Source organism: Scylla paramamosain, chromosome 14, assembly GCF_035594125.1.
Source record: "Scylla paramamosain isolate STU-SP2022 chromosome 14, ASM3559412v1, whole genome shotgun sequence".
NCBI lineage: Eukaryota > Metazoa > Arthropoda > Malacostraca > Decapoda > Portunidae > Scylla > Scylla paramamosain.
This window is the reverse complement of record NC_087164.1, coordinates 8,582,496-8,597,422: the sequence shown is the minus strand read 5'-3', so window position 1 is coordinate 8,597,422 and position 14,927 is coordinate 8,582,496.

The following is a 14,927-nucleotide window of genomic DNA, read 5'->3' as shown; positions in this document are numbered from 1 at the left end:
GAAGTCTTCGATGCAGAGCGGGATTTTCCTCGCCTTAGGGAAGCATTGATGAAGGAAATGGGGAATGACTAGTTCTCGGCAGAACTCCCCGCACGGTTTCAATAGGAGGGCAACGATTGTTGTTGAGCGTTTTGATTCCTGATTATTGATAATAACAACAATAAATAAGATAATAGTAATAATAATAATAATAATAATAATAAAATAATAATAATAATAATAACAATAATAATAATAATAATAATAATAATAATAATAATAATAATAATAATAATAATAATAATGATGATGATGATGATGATGATGATGATGATGATGATGATGATGATGATACTACTACTACTACTACTACTACTACTACTACTACTACTACTACTACTACTACTAATAATAATAATAATAATAATAACAATAATAATAATAATAATAATGATAATAATAATATTAATAATAATATAACAACAAGAATAACAACACCAAGAACAACAACAAAAACAACAACAATGTTAACAGGAATGAAAACAAACCCAACACACACACACATAAATAATCAGTGTAGGCGTGCAAGGAAGATATCTATGACGACTGCTACTATTACTACTACTACTACTACTATTTTTACTACTACTACAACAACAACAACTACTACTACTACTACAACTACTACTACTACTACTACTACTACTACTACTACTACTACTACTACTACTACTAATAATAATAATAATGATAATGATAATAATAATAATAATACTGCTACTACTACTACTACCACTTCTACAGCTGTTGCTGTTGCAAATGATGATAATGAAATGCAAATGAAACTTAATTTCTATAGAGGATAACTAGAAAGATAAGTCAGAATCCGGTTTGTCTACTCTGAAGGAGGTTCAATAGTAAGTAGCAATTAATAAATCAGTTAAAACAAACATAGAAATAAATGGAAATTAATTTTAAGAACATATGAACATAAGAAATAAGGGAAGCTGCAAGAAGCGACCAGGCTTACACGTGGCAGTCCCTATATGAAATATACCTACCTATTTCCATCTATTATATTTTTTTTTTTATTTTAAACACGTATAATCATTGACAGCTGCATTAATGGCTTTTCTTGACCAAATTAATGAGTGAAAGACTAATAAAGATTAGCCATGGAGTCGGTGACCTTGGAAAAGCTAATTCAAGCCTCTTCTGGTCTTCGTACATTCTGTTACGCCCAAGTCTCCGAATCATCATACGCATAAATGATGAATGTGTTTCCATAGAATTCGTGTGTAAGCTGTTTACAGTCTTTCTCTGTATGATACTAGAGAGATGGCCCTCAAAAGGTACTTGAGTCTTCCCTCACCTGAATCTCATGCACTTTATATTTCTGGCTGAAATCATACCAAGTCTGTACAGCGGGGATTTCCCCTGTGAACACTGTTGTCACATTTCCCGAGCCCGCGGGAAATGTGACAACATTCTCTCTCTCTCTCTCTCTCTCTCTCTCTCTCTCTCTCTCTCTCTCTCTCTCTCTCTCTCTCTCTCTCTCTCTGTGTGTGTGTGTGTGTGTGTGTGTGTGTGTGTGTGTGTGTGTGTGAAGTGCTGTAGTATATGTGACGGGGTCAGTCTGGGTGGTCAGTGTTGCCGCTCGCGTTCGAGTGGTTTAATGCATTATATTATTAAGAAATTGGCTTACTTATTGTTAATCCTTCACATAATATTCTAAATATTGTTGTGAAAGTACTGATCCACTTCAGAACTACATTAAAAGCCAACAATATGTGGCAGTATTTTTTTGAGACCTGGCATCAAAAGCTCTGTTCGGGTGGCGGGGTCAGGCCGGGTCATTGTCAATGTTGCCGCTCACGAGTGGCACAATGTATTATTTACTATTAAGAAATCAGCTTATTTTTACTTTTGTTCCTTCACATTACACTCTAAATATAGTTGTAAAAATACCTACTACCCCAGAACTATGATGAAAGCCAATAAGTGGCAATATTTTTTCAGCATCACTGTAAATTATGTCTGCCATGTTTTCTTTTTCGGCATACAAATATCTTATGCATGGTCTCTCATATTGTATTGTAATGCCTAGAGTAAAAGTTTAGATATATGTCTATCTTGTAGGGCATCCCTCTTACATAAATAACAGAGATTATGCATCACGGACTCTGGAAACTTGACAAGCCTGCTCACAGGGAAATTTCCGCGCGACCCCACCCTAGCCGCGAGTTTAGAGATGTCGGACAAGAACCAAAAAATCGTTCATTAATAGTGTCAAAATCTTTCAAGATCTAACTCCCCTCGTGATCTCAGGCACCTAGCCAAAACATCTTCAATAATTTTGGTTCTTCATATTTCAACATGATGGCACCACTGCCACTTCATATATTTTTTAAAGCTGAACTCTTCGCTCAAACCTTTTGCTGCAAATTCCACCTTGGATTATTCAAGGTTTGTTCCTCCCTCTCCTCCACCCTCCGACTACTTCATGCTATCCATTAAGATTCTTCGAGTGATGTTTTCCATGCTCTCGCTGGTCTTAACCTTCGGAAGGCTTATGGACCTGAAGGGGTCTCTTTTATTGTTCTCCGAAACTGTGCCTCCGTGCTTGCACCTTGCCTAGCCAGACTCTTTCAACTCTGTCTCTCAACATCCACCTTTCCTTCTTGCTGGAAGTTTACCTACATTCATCCTGTTTCTAAAAAGTGTGACCGTTCTAATCCTTCAAACTTCCGTCCTATTACTTCAATTTCCTGCCTCTATTTTTTTTTTTTTTTAATTTATCCTCAACGGTAAGATTCTTAAAAATCTATCACTTCACAACCTTATGTCTGATCGCCAATATTCCGTCGAGGCCGCTATACCGGTGATCTGGCTTTCTTTACTGAGTCTTTTAGGAATTTTGGCGAAATTTTTGCTGTTGCCTTAGATATATCAAAAGCTTTTGATAGAGCCTGGCACAAAGCTTTGATTTCCGAACTTCCCTTATACGTTTTCTATTCTTCTCTCTGTAACTTCATCTCAAGTTTCTTTTCTGATCTTTTTATTGCTACTGTGGTAGACGGTCACTGTTCTCTCAAGTCTATTGAATCACGTTTTATATATATATATATATATATATATATATATATATATATATATATATATATATATATATATATATATATATATATATATATATATATATATATATATATATCACTTAAGAGGGTGGATTTTATATTAGTTATTCCTGAAAATCTTTTATGGGTGGCCCACTCACCTCCTTGGTGTTTTGAAAAGCAAAAATTGTGCAAAAATTATGCCAAACCTAGGCAGAGGAGGTTTAGGAAATGGAAGTAAGGAACAGGATGGATTCCCGTGGACTAAAGGCGTCTTCTTCAGTTCTTATTAAGGGCTTAGATTTTTAGCTCCTCGGAGCTCTGTCCACTTGATCACTGAAGAACAGACCAGCGGAATTGCCCGGCGTGCTGCCCATGGAAAAAGTGTTGCACAGTTCATTGGCGATGTATCTCTCACAGAGACCTCAGCAACCTTAATGACTCGCTCCTTGAAGTTTATGGTATTTAGAAGTGAATAGCTGGTCTTCCAGGTCTTATGATATTGTCAGCTGAATAAAAGTAATCATATAGGGTCGATGCTTTTTTTTTTTTCTGACCGAAGGAAAAACACAGGCACATTGGTTATTGTTGTTTAATGGTTGTTACATTTAAAGAACAGGCATATAGTAATGTGCAGCAGCCTAGTTCCGGTTCAAAATGTTGCCTGATGTTGGCCAAACATGACTAATAGAACTTGCTGCATGGTACTGTACATATGGCAGTCATGAAATGAAATGTCAAAACGTCTCGTTGCCGGTGATCTCATTCTATTTCCGCGTTTTGGGTACGTTCCATCTCTTAGGTATCCCTGTTTATTATCCTAATCTCTCTAGACAAACTGCAAGTATAATATAACAACATATGGGCTATTATTAGTGATTATGGAGCAAGGGGAAACTGTGATGTAGGTAACACGTCTAGCAGCTGTTGAGATCACAGGTCATTCACAGAGAGAGCGAGGTCCCTTGCCCCGCTCCTCAGATTCCGCCATGTAAAAGGCAACGTTCTAACTCGCCTATCATTTCTTCAGACCTGTCTTACTGCATCACTTGTGCAAATACAAGCCACTCCGCAGAGTATTTTAGCGTGAATTGGTTGTATCAGTCATGACCTCACGCTGCATTATGGCATTGTACCAAAACACAGTAATGTGTTGGAAGTCGTGGCCCAAGAAAGGAAGGCCATTCAGACACCTTTACCTGCCCTGCTAGAATGCCGCACGCCGCTGGAAGGCTTGACTGTTCCACTATTATTATAAGGAAATTCACTTAATTTGAAACAATTCATGCTTCACATTTTTAATAATGGTTTTCACACATGAGTGACCTATATGCAGATAATTCTGCGTGTTCGAGATTTCATTAAAAACAATACACACACATCGACTTGCTTTTCCTTAACATGTTTGCATCGCTGCCTACGAATGGCTGTATCTTTCGCTCAGCCCCGCTGCCCGCCCTTTTCTCCCGTCGATTCTCGCAAGCTCTTTGAAAGCCTGCGGCCCGGCGTAGTTGTAAGGTTCCGAAGCTCCCAGCAGACCTGCGTGAAAGGAATGCGTCGGAAAATGCCTCTTTCCGAGGCGCTAGAGAAGAACTGAAGAAGACACTTTAAGTTGTGCGGATGAGAATCATGGCCAATCAATAGCCTCCAACCAGGCGCGGAGTGATATTCACACCCAGGCCTCGCGACCAAAGCCACCATCTAAGGTTCTGACACCCAGTAAGGCCGGGAGCACACGAGCAGCTCTGTGGCGCCACGTCGTGGCGGGGGTGTGGCTCTCCATTAAATTTCCATTGTTTAGAAGCTGTCCCGCGCACACGAGCGTCTGTGGCAAGCGACTGTGGCGAGCTGTTGCTCATCCCACAGCGTTGCGCGACTTTGTGAAGAGGACCAGCGCACACGAACGACTGTGGCTGAGCGATGGACACGTGACGGCAAGTCGCTCCTCAGCTGGAATGCTCCGGCTCATGTTTGTATTTGCTTTCTGCATGTAGGGACCAAGCAAGGTAAGGAGCTCATTAAAACTTTCTTGAGACATCCTGAAGTAGTTGAAGAATTTTGCATTGTCTACTCTCAGATCATCTATTATGGAGTAAGACTGTCCATCAGTCGATGAAGTTATTGGGTGCATCCGTCTCTGTCTTTCACGACGACGAAGACGACGGCGGCGCCACAGAAGCAGTAATGCAACTGCTTCCTCCTCAGAATCCATGCAGGAACTGAGGCCTCGATGGGCACGATGTGCCACAGTGGCGTGTGCCCATACACACAGGCGACTCTGTGGTGTGGCTCAGTCAAGTACACAGTCGTTTAAACATGCTTCAGTCGCTCGTGTGCTCCCAACCTAAAGAAGGACGTGCACTAAAACCCGAGAACCTCCCTCCAGACACCCAATGCAGGCAGGAACGGTGAATTGGTGAATTGGTGACCACCATTCGTTGACAACACCCTCCATGAGGAGCGGGTAGCAGAGAGGTGATGCGAAAACATTCCCTGTAGGTGCTGTCAAGGTCGACCAGCAGGTGGACCAGGTGAAACCAGATCGACCAGCAGGTGGACCAGGTGAAGCCAGGTCGACCAGGGGGGAGAGAGGTGAAGCCAGGGACCATGCGGACACGAAGCTACTAAAGACCGTGAAGGGGAACCGCCAGGACTACCTGGCTTATGCTATTGTTGTTATTGTTACTTTTATTGTTGTTGTTGTTGTTGTTAGTTGTTGTTGCTACTATTGTTACTGTAATTGTTGTTGTTGGTACTATTGTTACTGTTGTTGCTGTTGCTAATGTTATTGTTGTTTTTGCTATTGTTGTTACTGTTATTGTTATTGTTCTTGCTACTGCTACTAGTTGTTTTTATTGCTATTGTCGTTCTTGTTGGTTATTGTTATTGTAGTTGTTATTGTTATTGTCGTTGTTGTTGTTGTTTTTGTTACTGTTGTTGTTGTTATTATTACTATTGTTGTTGTTGTTATTGTTGTTGCTGCTGCTGCTGCTTTTGTTATTGCTGTTGTTGTTATCGTTCTTGTTATTGGTGTTGCTATCGTTGTTATTGTTGTTGATGTTGTTATTGTTGTTGCTGCTCCTGCTCCTATTATTATTGTTGTTGTTGGTGTCGTTTTGTTGTTGTTGTTGCTATTGTTGTGTTGTTGCTATTGTTGTTGTGTTGTTGTTTCTATTGTTGTTTTGCTGTTGTCGGTGTTGCTGCTGTTGATGGTGGTGGTGATGTTTCTTCTTTTTCTCTTCTACTTTTATTTCTTCCTTTTCTCTTCTTCTTCTTCTTCTCCTTCTTCTTCTTCCTCCTCCTCCTCCTCCTCCTCCTCCTCCTCCTCCTCCTCCTCCTCCTCCTTGTCCCTCGTATCACCGTAATACATTCTTTTAATACAAAACTAGAGAACGAGAGAAGGTGCAAGGAGGAGAAACATTCGAATCATCACCATCATCCTGCTGTTTCCTTTTTCATATGAGAGAGAGAGAGAGAGAGAGAGAGAGAGAGAGAGAGAGAGAGAGAGAGAGAGAGAGAGAGAGAGAGAGAGAGAATGGCACAAAAGAAAAATGCCTCAATAATAATAATAATAATAATAATAATAATAATAATAATAATAATAATAATAATAATAATAATAGTAATAATAATGAGACCTTTTTGGATAAATGAACGAAAGTCTAAGGAAAACGGGAAATAAATTTATCTTGTTTCTCCCGTCTTCGTGTTACACCTCCTTCCTTCAATAATAATAATAATAATGATAATAATAATAATAATAATAATAATAATAATAATAATAATAATAATAATAATAATAATAATTGTAATAACTGATTTTCTACGGGTCACCACTGGTCTGACAGAAACAGGTATATGTTTTTATCATTTATTTTCAACCTTCCGCCACATTGTTTTCTCAGAGTGCCTTCTAAAGTGAGGATTCTTGTCCCTGTGAGAAAGAGAGAGGGAGAGAGAGAGAGAGAGAGAGAGAGAGAGAGAGAGAGAGAGAGAGAGAGAGAGAGAGAGAGAGAGAGAGAGAGAGAGACAGAGACGCCGTCATATCTGGTATATTTTTCACATTTAGTGCCGGCGGTGAAAGTCAGTGTCAGTGATTTTTATTTCTTTTTATGTATTCATTTATTTTTCGTGCAGGAAAATACAGAAAGAAAATGAAAAGGGAAAGATTATATCGGCATTTGACGGTTGGCGTTAATCTTACATGCATTTTTTCTATGATTCTGCAAAATGTATCTTTTATACAAATTCAAATTGTGAAACAGTCATATATGAATTTTACAACGTAAAAAACGAAAAATACAATGCGCATTCATACACGGTGAGCCACGGACGCACATTTCACGCGTTTACACATCACCTGATATTTGAATTTTGTCGTGGTCGCGGCCACAAATTTAAAAGTTTCATCAAATTTCAAATTCTCTCTCTCTCTCTCTCCCTCTCTCTCTCTCTCTCTCTCTCTCTCTCTCTCTCTCTCTCTCTCTTCTCGGTTTTACTTTGGATCTCTTTCATCTCTTCCTGGCAACGGTGATTCTGAGGGACACAAATGGCGTCCCGAGAGCAAATAAGTTAGACACCAAAGTTATGTGTGTTCTTCTGCGGCGATAATATCTCGAGCCGGGAAGCGAGTAGTTGCTAAATTATTGTGGAGTAATGAGGCGCCATCCACGAGAAGTATCACGGGTATCTGTCTGTACCTCGTGTAGCCTCTCACCTCTCCCTCCAGGAGTGTATTCATTTTCAGGCCGGACTGCTTTATTTATTTATTTTTATTTAATTGATTTATTAATTTTATTTATTTATTTATTTATTCATTTGTTTACTTTATTTATTTATTTATTATTTTCCCTTTTTTTTCTATATATTCCGACTTTCCGTGTTCAGTGTTTGCTGCTCGCAAGAGCAAAAAATCAAGGCACTTGTAGAGCCCAAATGGGTTTATATAGCAATTTTGTGGGTGTAAGAATGTGACTGGAAGTTAAAATCACATGGCTAATATGGTTGGATGTGGATTATCCTCAGAGAAAAAAAATAGAGGAAAAGGGGCGCTTGCAAATCACACGATAGGTGTCCATCAACGTACCATGGGGAAATAACTATAGTAGGAAGGTTACAACGTCACACGGAAACTAGAAGAAAAAGGTATATCGTCTGTGACACTAGTGAAAGAAAAGAGATTAAAAGAGGAAAATCATGATCATGCTGGTCACACTTACATAATCTCGATGTGAGAATTTTTCTTTGTGATGTTGCTGGAAACGTGATATTCCAGTACATTTTTAATAGTATTACCTGTGAGACATTCACCAAATATGATTAAATGATCAACGAATTCCTCAAAGGACCACACAAGAATTATGAGGGTTGAGAAGAACGATATAAGAATATATAATAGATACAATAGAAAGTTCCTACGCATTTCAGCATTCCCATCCATCTACATCTAACCAGTCTGGCAAGAGAGAAATCCACACAGGGGTTTAATCCAACACACTATGCAGCCTCGTAATCTACTCGGTCTTCGTCCCTTGACACACTTGGAAGGAATGCGAAGCTTCGAGAAAGAGCCATGACTCGAGTACAGAAGTTAACGCACAATAAAGTAATGGAGTGTGCGCGCGTGTGTGTGTGTGTGTGTGTGTGTGTGTGTGTGTGTGTGTGTGTGAGAGAGAGAGAGAGAGAGAGAGAGAGAGAGAGAGAGAGAGAGAGAGAGAGAGAGAATACATACTTTTGCTGAAACGAAGAAAACTTGCTCCGATGTCATTGCTGCTAAGCCCTCGAGAGATTCACCACTATCCCCTACGCCCACCATCACCATCACCACTTCCCACACCACCATCATCACTAAGATCCCCACGTCCACCAGTATCATTATCTCCAGTATATCCACCACCATCACCACCACCACATCAACACACTTAACACCACATCCACAATCGCCACTAGCCACATCTTTATGAGCCGCACCAACACCACCACCACCACCACCACGACTACCGCCATCACAATTAAATCACGTCAGGCAACAGCTTTCTTACATCCATTGTGATGTAAGGTTTACCGCCAAACGCAATTTTACGACTTACTCTTTCCTGAAATATACAAAAAACAATTAGAACTGTATTTAATTATCCCATTTCTTGTCTCACTATGGCGCTGTCATTGGGAAAGATTAATAAGAATGAAATATTATGCAAGCCAAAGAAGAAGGAATAAGCTCCGTGAAGCAACACAAGAAAAAGGCAAATAAAAATATTTTCTCCTCCAACACACATTACTGTCCAGCCTCAGGAGTGGAGGCCGGCCATGTCAGCAGTAGCCACTTAGAGATAACAAGGAACAAGGAAACTCCTTTTTCGAGAAACAGAAAACACTCCAACACGAAGGAAACATCATGTCAAGTTCAAATGAAAGCAGGAGACAATGAAAAAGAAAGCAGTGACAAAAAGGAACTAGTAAACAAGAACAAGGATCGAGTCTTCTGTCGCCATCACATTGTTTGATAGTAAAGTGTATCAGACTCGAGGACATCACAATGTATGTAAAATTTCTATACAAGCATGCACGTGTGATCCGCTAGTTGTTGTGAATTTATATATTCCTGAATTTAATTCGTGCTGCGCTTCAATACAAGTAACTGATATCTATGAAATACTCAAGTAATAACATGTTGCTGATTGTTATTTATTTATTTTTTCCTGCACAAAGAGAAAATCTAAATATTTATATGGAATTTTTTTCCGACATGCATAAATAGTGAATATTTACAGTCATCACACTATTTATAATATATGAAAGAATAATACAATAACACGTACAACATTGAAAGTAAATAATGATTATATCATTATCTGATTATAATTTTGACAGCACGCAAGTATTAGATTATGCGGTGACGTACTAACATGAATGTGACACTGTGACTTGCTAGATATGCACTTAAGTTCTGTCAAGTTCAAGGACATTCTTGAAAGGCCTCTTTAAACACTCACTCCATATAAGAGGACGCATTGTTTCTGTTTTGGTCGTACGTTGCCCCAGTTGCCCACTTCTTACTGCAAACATCAATCAAAACATCGAATCCTTCAATCTGTCCTTATATCAAGAAGCGAGCATTCATTAAGAGGTACGAGACTGTATCATGATAGCAAGTGTGAATGCATGGAAGTAAATTATTTAATCCTTTCATTCACACTGCATTCATATACGAGTATGTATAATAAATCATTCGTTTTGTAATCCTCAATCAAGAAAACGTAAGGGACAATGTCAGTGCTGGAAATAATGTACAGACACAGAGAGACACTGCTAAGGGACGAGGAAGATTAAGGAATGAATAGTCGACGTTGTTTTAAATACCTAGAGTCTGGCAACCATTCACCTTCAAGATACAGATCCAATAGTCCAGGACTCTGGCTTGAGGCTCTCGCTCGTCAGTGCAAGAACTACTCGACTCTCCTAGCACGAAATGTTGGTCAGTCAGTCTGGACGGCTGCCATCAAGGACACTGCACCACTCCTCGACTCGACTTACTTAAGTTGCTTACCGCGTCCTCCACCCATACCTCCCACGTCTCCCCCACCCCCGACACACACACACACACACACACACACACACACACACAGTCTCTCTCTCTCTCTCTCTCTCTCTCTCTCTCTCTCTATCACTCTCTCTCTCTCTCTCTCTCTCTCTCTCTCTCTCTCTCTCTCTCTCTCTCTCTCTCTCTCTCTCTCTCTCTCTCTCTCTCTCTCTAACAAGCAGGATTCCACATATCGCATATCAGGCAACAGTACCAGAAGAGGACGCAACCATACATGTGAAATGGAAATCTGGAACACAATGACGCACACTTGCATACGTACACCAACATAGCACTCCCTTATGGAATGAAATTTATATTCAGGGAATTCAGGGAAATGGAAAGTTACCTGCTTCACTTATGCATTAACAACAGTGATAAGTTTAATAACGCATCTCAATATCATCTTTAGTGCAAAAGTAATGACTATTTCAGACATTTTCAATGAGGCTGAGGAAACAGGCGACGCACGTCAGGATAACGAACATATAGTATCGCTCAAAACCCCATGTGTATCAATAGGTTCAAAATTACTTCAAGGCACCGACTATTGCGTCACCATTTAAAGCCTCTCTAACATGTCAGTATATAGTGCCATTTAATGAAAGCATCTATACATATCTGTATATAATAGTCATGCATTTTCAATTAAGACTTCGGTTAATACAAATTATATTACCAAATGTTACTTCGCGCACGCGCGCACCTAGATCTGGAGATTTAGAAACTATTCTGAAAGTTACTTTTATATTAGTTATATCTTGCGTTAAGAGTTTGACGTGTGGGAGAGTGAAAGAGAGAAAAAAAAAAATCAGCTACTAGTTTGAATATAAGGACAAATTTCTAAGTTTACCTACTCTACGAGCATGCATTATTCACCACGTTCTTTTCCTGACTGGCGAATCTTCAATGGTTTGGATATCAAGGCGTTAGCTAGCAACCCTTCATAAGAATCAAACACTGAATAGCAACTACACGGGGTCATAATACACATCATCTTATTCCTACGTTGCTCTGTTTTCAATATTCATAAGACTAAATGTTGATATCATTTGCTGACTTTCGGATAGTTATCAGTCTACTTCAATCCCAACACTGTTACTCTGTCGCATCGCAATACTCCTCTCACCAACACACCATCTACCTCATTATCCTTCCTAATGATTTTTAGTAAGTACTCGGCAGAACAATACAAGGGTTCCTCCATCATATAGTCCAGACATTACCCTAAACACACTTATGACATTCCTCAGTATTAAAAACTGCTACATACATAGACAAGTTTATATGTCTATATCTACTAGCATTATGATACCTGTTGTCTCTCTTTATGATGACATATTATAATACCTATTTTTGCTTACTTGGTAGTATGTATGCATGTACTACATACCTATTAAACATATACCCACTTACTGACTGTATCTATTTGTCTTTCGACATATATGAAATTTCCAACGCACATTTTGACTTCCTCATGATGGAATTACAAAACAGTATAAGAGAGAGAGAGAGAGAGAGAGAGAGAGAGAGAGAGAGAGAGAGAGAGAGAGAGAGAGAGAGAGAGAGAGAGAGAGAGAGAGAGAGAGAGAGAGAATTTGGATGGAGAAAACAACCCGTCACCTGAAAAGTGTTACTAGGCTGAAATGTGAGACACAAACGTAAGGATCTTTATGGTTAAATATACACATACATACATACAATACAAAACAGCTTTGTTCTGCGTTATAATTTTGAAACACAGCGATTTGCCTGGTATATAATGTCGTCAAAAGTGTTCGCTGTAAGTATTTTGGCTACCGAGAAAAAAGTGAGTTTCCATTATTGTTCATATGTTTGTCTGGGGAGTGAGAGAAGAAGTAAAATGAAAAAAAAAAAAAAAAAGAGCTTGCGCGGAAAGATAAAACAGCAGACGCTGGTGATGATGCTGGGGTCAGCATAATGATCACCGTTACTGCCCGAGGATTACATGCGACTTTCCAGCAGCACAAAAAGCTACGGCCCAGCAAAGGGTTCACGAGGTCTGTGCATCACCCCTGGTACGCAGTAGGGAACGCCTGGCACCTGAGCAAATGTTGGAGTCCGATGTGGGAAAGGTGTGGTAAAATTCAAGGTTTTGAATTGCGTGACTTGCCGGATTTACTTGGTCCATTTTATTTGTAGTGATATTATCTCATGGCCTTAATTGTAATACATTTCCTTACATTTGTTTCTATAATTTCATAACTTTTAGGAGGTTCAGTATGTTACGAACTACTCGATTTACCCAGATGGAATTCCTCAATTTACAAGTGAAAGCGATGAGTTACTAGTTAATTTAAGTGTTTGTGAGATGGAAAACAAAGAAATAAGAGTAAATAGGAAGTCTTCTACAACTAGATCACGGGAAGGGGGTAGGAAGACGCATGCACTTAAGTAAACAATTCCCGAGGAGCAGTAACTCTGAAAAAAAAAGTAGAATATATGAAAGAAATGCAGCACTACATGAGCGCTCTTCAAATATAGCCCTTCAAAATTTATTTACTTATTTATTTATTTTTATTCTTTTTTCTGTCAGGGCTTGTCTCAAGGCGAGTGTTATGAGATGAAAGTGACGAGTGTCGGCTCACTGGTATACAAAGGGTGCAAGGATTGCACCTTTAAGACACCTCCAGTGCATCACTCGTGCTTGGCGGTCGCACTTTCGCCGCCACTAGTCCTCTTTCTGCCTATGGTCTCCTGCTATTGGTGTTCCTCCTCTTTTTTCCAAAGACGGCACGTTACCATGGGAAACGTGTCATTGATTATATCATCACCCTTAGTCCCCCTCATGTTAAGAACAAGACAAAGGTCACCATGAATTCTTTCCTCACATTACAGAAAATTTGATCAGATGACTAACCGAAAGTAACAGACATTGTTTATTTTTTTTTTATTGATGTGTTCATTGTAGTGACGTTTTCTTAAGACGTCACTACACTACGTCAAAAAAAAAAAAATCACCCTCAGAAAGTTAATGTGATAATCTGAACTGTCTCAGGATTTTCAGATGATTTTGACATTTTTACTAAACTTAATTACACGAGATTGATGTTGTTGTTGTTGTTGTTGTTGTTGTTGTTGTTCCTATTGCTGCTGCTGTTATTGTTCCTGTTGTTGCTGTTGTTGTTATTGTTGTTATTGTTGCTATTGTTCCTGTTGTTGCTGATGTTATTGTTGATAATGTTGTTGCTGTTGTTATTGTTGCCGCTGTCGTTATTGTTTCTGTTGTTGATGTTGTTACAATATTACTTCTAAGAGGTTAAGCGTTCTGAGACGTCTCTGCCAGTTTTTCTCAACCCCCTTTCCCCCCGCTGCAAACTCTGTACAAGGGCCTTATCCGTCCATGTATGGAGTATGCTTCACATGTCTGGGAGGCTCCACTCTTACCGCTCTTTTAGACAGGGTGGAATCAAAAGCTTTTCGTCTCATCAAGTCCTCTCCTCTAACTGACTGTCTTCAGCCTCTTTCTCATCGCCGGAATGTTGCATGTCTTGGTATCTTGGATCGCTATTTTCATGCTAACTGCTCTTCTGATCTTGCTAACTGCATGCCTCCCCTCCTCCCGCGGCCTCGCTGCACAAGACTTTCTTCTCTCTCTCTCACCCCTATTCTGTCCACCTCTCTAATCCAAGAGTTAACCAGTATTCCCAATCATTCGTTCCTTTATCTGGTAAACTCTGGACCTCCCTTCCTGCTTCTGTATTTCCACCTTCCTATGACTTGAACTCCTTCAACAGGGAGGTTTCAAGACACTTATCCTTCAATTTTTGACCACCACTTCGGACTCTATTCAGGACAACAGCCACCAGCAGTGAGGACAAGGCTTCTCTACTCGCTGAGTTTTTCGCAGAGATGTCAGTCACTGATCCGGGTAGACGTCCACCTCACCTCCCTCAGGAAACAGATCACACCGTCGCCGATGTTCAGGTGACACGTGGACAGGTGGAGCGGCTAATGAGGGAAGTAGAGGAGAACAAAGCCACCGACCCGGACGACATCAGCCCGCGGCTCCTCAAACGCTGCGCCAGTGAGCTGTCAGGTCTCTTACCAGCGTCTTTAGGGCCTGCCTGATGGAGCACAGGTGGCCCTCTATATGGAAGGAGGCGCGAGTGGTACCAGCCCACAAGAAGAACTCAAAGTCTGAGCCCAGCAACTACAGACCCATCTCGCTGCTCTCCGTGGTGGGCAAGTTGCTGGAGCAGGTAGTGGCAGGTGTCATCTGTCATCAC